Source organism: Moschus berezovskii, chromosome 12 (assembly GCF_049115385.1).
Source record: "Moschus berezovskii isolate FMDL1 chromosome 12, NW_MosBer_1.0, whole genome shotgun sequence".
NCBI lineage: Eukaryota > Metazoa > Chordata > Mammalia > Artiodactyla > Moschidae > Moschus > Moschus berezovskii.
The window spans coordinates 97,777,858-97,783,857 of NC_142471.1; the positions used below are offsets into that span (position 1 = coordinate 97,777,858).

Below are 6,000 nucleotides of genomic sequence, written 5' to 3' on the forward strand. Positions count from 1 at the left end.
CTCACCCCCAACCCCTGGAACTGGGGAGCCCTCGTCTCGGCAGAGCCAGGGAAGCAAAGTGTGCTCTGAGGGTGCTGGGTGGGGCTCTGCTCCCCAAGGAGGGGTTGGCAGAGCCTGTGTGTCTCCCGTCCCCTTCATCCACTCGGGACTGTGGCCTCGGTGCTGGGAGCTGCTGCCGCCCTCTGAGGTCTGCAGGCTGGACATGCAGGCCAGAGGGTGGGTGGAAGGTAGGGAGGGGCGTTCCAGGTCTGGGATGCTCAGTGGGGCCGCCCTGCTGGCTGTGCACTGCCCACAGCCTGACTGCAAGAGATTGCTACCTGCATATTTTGTGACTGCAGCTGCATGAATGTCTTATGGCAGATAAAACAGAAAGTCTCTACCAAAACAAGAAATAGTAGAAAATAAAATGCCATTTACAGTAACAATGGACTCTATAGAAAACTTCCCAGAATGCAAAGGATAAACAGATCATTAAGGAACATAAAGGAAGACCTGCATAAACGGGAGAAACAGAGGCAGCCCAGTGGGGTGCCGCGCCTGGGCCTCCTTCACACTCGCCCTTAGGTGAGTGTACGATTCCAGTAAGAATCTCTGCAGAGTTCTTAAAGGAACCTACTGTTGACTGAATTGTGGCCCCACCATTCATATTTTGAAATCCTGTCCCCAGCACCTAAGAATGTGATGATATTTGGAGATGGGTCTTTACAGAGGTGAAAAAAGTTAAAATGAAGTCATCAGGGTGGTCCTGACCCAATGTGACTAGTGTCTTATAAGAGGAGATAAGAGGAGATTGGATCACAGACATGCACCCAGGGATGACCCCATGAGGATGGCTGATTACGAGCCATGGTTGCGGGCCTCAGAGGAAACCAACGCTGCTGACACCTTATCTCAGATTCCAGGCTCCAGAATTGTGAGAAAATGAATTTCTGGTGTGTAAGCCAGCCTGCCCGTGGTACTGTTTTTTCCTTGTGCCTTATAGCTTTTGGGGTCTTAGATCCCCAACCAAGGATTGAAGCACAGAGCCTAACCACTGGACCGCCAGAGATGTCCCTGTGGTACTTTGTTATGGCAGCCCAAGCAAACTAAGGAACTGGAACTCAGGTGCTCATAGAAAAAGATAAAAGTCAAATTTAAACAAAATTTGAAAAAGCAGTTCAAAGAAGAGAGATTCACCGTGCCAGATATTAAGAACTTGCAGACACCATGGTGACAAAGCAATCTAGACAAAATACATCAGAGAGCCAAGCCCAGCTCATCCTGGGCTGAGGAGCTGTCCTCTGATCTGGTGCTGAAGTTCCCTGAAAGCAGCAGCTGGCGCCTTTGGAGTTGGGCCGTGTCTCAGGGTGAGGAGGAAGGAGAGGAAGTCGCTGGCTGTGCTGGTGGGAGAGAGCTGTGGCCCACTTGGTGCGTGGGCTGGTGGCGGTGAGCAGATGACAGGGTGGGGAGGGTTTGAAGTTCCTCCTCCTCCTGCTGCTCGTGCTAGGAGGGGCCGGGAGCCCGGTGGAGTTTGGCCAGGGCCTCGCGGATGCCACGGTTCCAGAGGCAGTAGATGATGGGGTTGAGCAGTGGGGTCACAACGGAGTAGACCACGGACACCAGTTTGTTGAGGTCAAAGGAGCTGACGGTGTGAAGCCGGGCGTACATGAAGACGGTGGTGGTGCGGAAGAGGGCCACCATGATCAGGTGGGAAGTGCAGGTGGAGAAGGCCTTCTGGCGGCCAGCCCCTCCTGGGGTCCTCAGCGCCGTGGCCACGGTGTGGGTGTAGGAGACCACGGTCACCAGCAGGGAGGTGGCGAGCACAGCTAGGGCTGCCACGAAGTCCAGCACCTCGAAGGTGATAGTGTCAGAGCAGGAGAGCTGCAGCAGGGGTGAGATGTCACAGGAAAAGTGGCTGAGGACATTGGGCTGCAGAACCTGAGGTAGGAGATGAGAGCTGTGGACACACAGGAGGCCAGGAAGCCGCCCAGCCAGGCACTGAGGGCCAGGCGCAGGCAGAGCCTCGAGTCCATGATGGCTGGGTAGTGCAGGGGGCTTCAGATGGCCAGGTACCAGTCACAGGCCATAGTGGCCAGGAGGAAGCACTCGGAGGAGCCACGGGAGAGGAAGAGGAAGAGTTGGGTGAGGCAGCCTGAGAAGGAGATCGTCCTTGCTGAGGCTGAGAGGCCAGCCAGCAGCTTGGGGATGGGGACTGAGGTGTAGAGGGTCTCCAGCACTGACAGGTTGGCCGGGAAGAAGTACATGGGCGTGTGCAGTTGACAGCTGGCTCTGATGGTCGCCACAGCGGCCAGGCTCTCCAGGAGGGTCACCATGTAGATGCTGAGGGATGACCCGAACAGCAGCCCCTGCAAGCGGCACAGCTCTGGGAAGCCCAGCAGGATGAGTCTGTCACCGATGTCTCCGTGGAGTTGCTCATAGCCCTCTTGGCAGGGAGGTCACTTCTGAGCAGCTTGGAACAGTGGAGAGAGGCAGGTGTGGTGTGTGCTGGGCAGGGGACTGGGTCCTGGGAGCTGGATGGGGGCACCATAACCCCTTCTCAAAGTTGCTGCAGCACTGACCCCCCATCCTGAACCCAACACACACCTCACCCTGAGCAAACCCCTGGCAGGGGGGCCCCGCCTGCACACAAGTGACCACAAGCACACCTCTGATGGCCACTCGCACGTGGGAGCTCTCAAGTGTGCACTGCTGCCTGTCCCAGCACCGCGCACACAGCCGCATGTGGGCGTGTGCATGCCGTGCACACACACACCCAAGTGCATGCCGGGGCACACACACCCAGGCACAGGCACATGCACACACCCAGGTGCACTCCTGCACACACCCCCGGGCGCACGCACACGCACACAAATCTAGGTGCATGGACCCGTGCACACATTCAGGCACACACTCACATATTCAGGTACACACACCCATGTACATGCACTCACACACAGGTCCACGTGTGCACACCACAGGGGAGAAGACCTGTTCTGCGTGCTTGGTGTGCTGCCCTAACTGTGTGTCCGGGCACTTCCCTGGCCTTCTCCATGTGGCCCCAGAGCACTGCTGCTCCTTGCTGTTCTCTGGCCAGGGCCACTCATCCTCAGGAAGGCACCACTTCCATCAGTAAGCCAGCTGGATCTCCAGGGCTGAGCAAAATCTGGGCCTCGGATTTGTGGGCCTGGGGCTGGGGGTGGGGGGAGGGTTCATCCCCTTCTTTGGTTCCCCTACGTGGACCCGTCTTGAGCCAGCCTAAGGGCTGTATCCTGTGTTTTCTGAGCTTGAAAGTGGTCTTTGGGAGACGGTGGAAGCGGTCCACTCAGAGCCTTTCAGGGGCCGAGTGGTTTGGGGATTTTGGGCCAGGACACCCAGGAGCTGGGTGTATGAAGGATGGGTGGGTGGCAGGGAGGAGGCAGGCTGGGGCAGAGCTTGTTCCTGGCTGGCAGGCCTGGCCTCCGGGGCTCCCATGCCTCCTCAGCCCCTCTCCTGACTGGCAGGACCAGGGAGCCCCGCGGGAGATGGAGGGGATTCCCGTGGGAGGTGGAGTTCTTGGGCGGCCCTCGGTCTGCTCCTCCTACATTTCCTGTGCTGCACAGAGGCTGAACCGGGGTGCTCCTGGCTCACCTCGAAGGGGCTCGGAGACCCCCACTGACAGCAGTCGTGCTCAGCCCTGTGGGGCAGGGCTGTAGGAAGGCCCAGGGCTAGCGGGGGGAGTGGGGGGGAGCAGAGGGAATGGAGGGCTGTGCCCCAGTCTCTGGGGATGTGAGACCATCAGCGACGTGGCAGAAGAGGCTGAGCCTGCAAAGGGTCTGCAGAACCTGGGTTGGTGCCAGCCTGGAGCCCTGCTCTCTGGGCTGAGCAGCTTGGTGGTGTGTGTTGGGGGAACTTGGAAAGTCTGCCCTCCTAGCACCCCTGGGCTCTTTGCCTCGAAACCAGGCTGTCATCTCCAGCCTCCCTTCCCCTCTCCTCGCTGAAGGCGTGCCTCCACATCTCTGCAGGTCTCCAGCCAGGGCCTGGGGAAGCACGCTGAGGCTCCCCGCTCGACTCGTGGCCAGGTGGCTTTTATGGTGCTCATTAGTGGCCTTGCCACCCCCTGGCTTTCTGGAGGACTTTAATTGTGATTTCTCACCCCTTAGGACTCTCAGAGCAATCTGCAGGGTCCCCAGGGGGGATGTAAGAAGGGAGTATGAAGGAAGGGGCGGGGCGTCCTGCCTTCCCCTCGGGACAAATAGAGTCTGGCCTTCCAGGTGTCCTGGCCCTGGTGAGGCCCATCCTGAGACGGCTCTCAGCCTCAAGGCCCTGCTCTGAGGTTCAAAGGGGAGTGGATGCTACACAATAGCATTCATTTTATTTCCTTCCCACGCTTGGCATTTATTTATTCATTTAGTTGTAAAATAATGGAACTATTGTAAACCTACTCTCAACTCGAGACCTAGACAGTGGCTACTAAGTGACCCCAGCTTCCCACTCCCTCTCCAGGGACCACTCGTGCGATTCCCCTGCTGCCTAAAGCATTTTAACTATAGATATTGCTTAGTTTTGCTTGTATTCAAACGTTATGACAAAGGGTGTTATGCTGCACGCTGTCTTCTGGGTCTGCTTTTTTGTGCTAAGCTCCTTTCTCTTCTTGGCAGCCGTTCTGCACTCGTTCTGACACCTGAGCAGGGACATTCTATCGCCTCGGCCTCTGCATCACAACTGGCGGACTTTGCCCTTCATGCACGGCTCCTGAGCGCCACGCACCAGCATTCCTCTTGGAGCTAACCCTCCGAACGGGAGTGCTGGGGGTGAACTTCACATGCAGCTTTATAAGAAAATGCCAAGTCCTCTCCTTAGAGTGGCTGTATGACTTACACTCATCATTGAACTACATCCTTTCCAACAGATGGTGTGGTGGATTTCCTAATCTCTGCCAATGTAGAGGGTAAAAATAGTGTTGCGCTATGAATTGTCTTTCTCTGCTGCTGTTGGTATGGTTAGTATCAATTGTTAGGAGCCCTAACATCTGAGTAGCCGGGATAGGCCTGAGACCTTGCTTAGGCCTAAGTTTCGATTTCCTGGAGACAGGGTGGAGGCTAAGTTCACAGAAACTCCTCCCTAAGAAGATCCCGCCTGCGCCAAAATTAAGAAACTCCTCCCTAGAAAAGTCCCCCGGGCGCCAAAAATCAGGCCAATCAGAGGAAAAAGAGGGAAATCCCCCAGGAAAACCCCGCGCGCGCATAAACTGGCCAATGAGCTTCTGCCAGTTTGATCTTTTGAACAAAAATAGGTGCTTATGTAATCTAAGACTATAAAAATCGCTGTGACCTGGGCTCGGGGCTCTTGTCCCACTCCACTGTGCTGGAGGAGGCATGAGCCCTAGCTCGAGCTAGAAATAAACCCCATTCTTGCTTTTGCATTGCTGTGAGTGTCTTATTCTACCAGTATGGGGGGACCGGACTCAGGGCATAACACAGTGAGCGTTTCTGCTTCTGTGAGATGCCTGTGAGTGAGTGTGTGTGTCTTTTGCCACATTTTACTTATTGATTTGCGATTTGCAGGAGTTCTTTATACACTCTTTTTCTAAATTTCTTTATTGAGGTTTAATTTACACAGTGAAGTGCACAGATCTTAGATGCTAAGTTTGATGAGTCTTGATGCGTGAACCTGCACGTCATCAAGAGTCAAACTTCCCCTTAGAAGCACCCTGCGCGCTCCTTCCCAGTCCACCCTTCACCCCCCCACTTCGAGGCAACGCGGTTCTGAGTCTTTTCTTGATAGATTACTTATTATGTAACAGAATGGAGCTGTCCAGTGCCCCCTCTTTGGCTTCTGTCAGCATGCTTTTGAGGATGTGTGCTCCATTTTATGGGTAGAACATGTGGAGGTATTTTTGTTATTGATTTACTTTAACTTCATTGTAATCAGAGAGCACACTTGGCATAAGTCTGAGTCCTGTAAGTGTGAGATTCATTTTATGCTCGAGAATATGGGCCTGTGTTGGAGAACAATCTGTGTCCACAGGTCTGTTTCTGGGTT

At 55.0% G+C, this 6,000-nt stretch overlaps 1 pseudogene; it reads right to left on the reverse strand.

Annotated features, from left to right (window-relative positions):
• Positions 1-1,482: 1,482 nt before the first annotated feature.
• LOC129555117 (olfactory receptor 6A2-like) lies at positions 1,483-2,416 on the reverse strand (annotated as a pseudogene).
• Positions 2,417-6,000: the final 3,584 nt, after the last annotated feature.